The sequence below is a fragment of the Cicer arietinum genome, chromosome 4 (assembly GCF_000331145.2).
Source record: "Cicer arietinum cultivar CDC Frontier isolate Library 1 chromosome 4, Cicar.CDCFrontier_v2.0, whole genome shotgun sequence".
Classification (NCBI taxonomy): domain Eukaryota; kingdom Viridiplantae; phylum Streptophyta; class Magnoliopsida; order Fabales; family Fabaceae; genus Cicer; species Cicer arietinum.
In genome coordinates this window covers 278,103-278,489 of record NC_021163.2, presented here as the reverse complement: position 1 = coordinate 278,489, position 387 = coordinate 278,103, and positions in this window count along the sequence as shown.

The following is a 387-nucleotide window of genomic DNA, read 5'->3' as shown; positions in this document are numbered from 1 at the left end:
AAATGGAAAACGTTATTTCATCACTTTTATTGACGATTGTTCTGATTTTACTTATGTATATCTCATGAAAAATAAAAGTGAAGCGCTTGACATGTTTAAAATATTTGTGACTGAAATAGAAAATCAATTTAACAAAAAGATTAAAAGGTTTCGTAGTGATAGAGGAACAGAGTATGATTCTGACTTGTTTAATGAATTCTATAAAACCCAAGGAATTATACATGAAACAACTGCACCATATTCACCTGAAATGAATGGTAAAGCTGAAAGAAAGAATAGAACTCTTACTGAATTAGTTGTTGCTATAATGCTTAATTCTGGTGCTGCATCTCATTGGTGGGGGGAAATTATTTTGACTGTTTGCTATGTTTTGAATAGAGTTCCTAA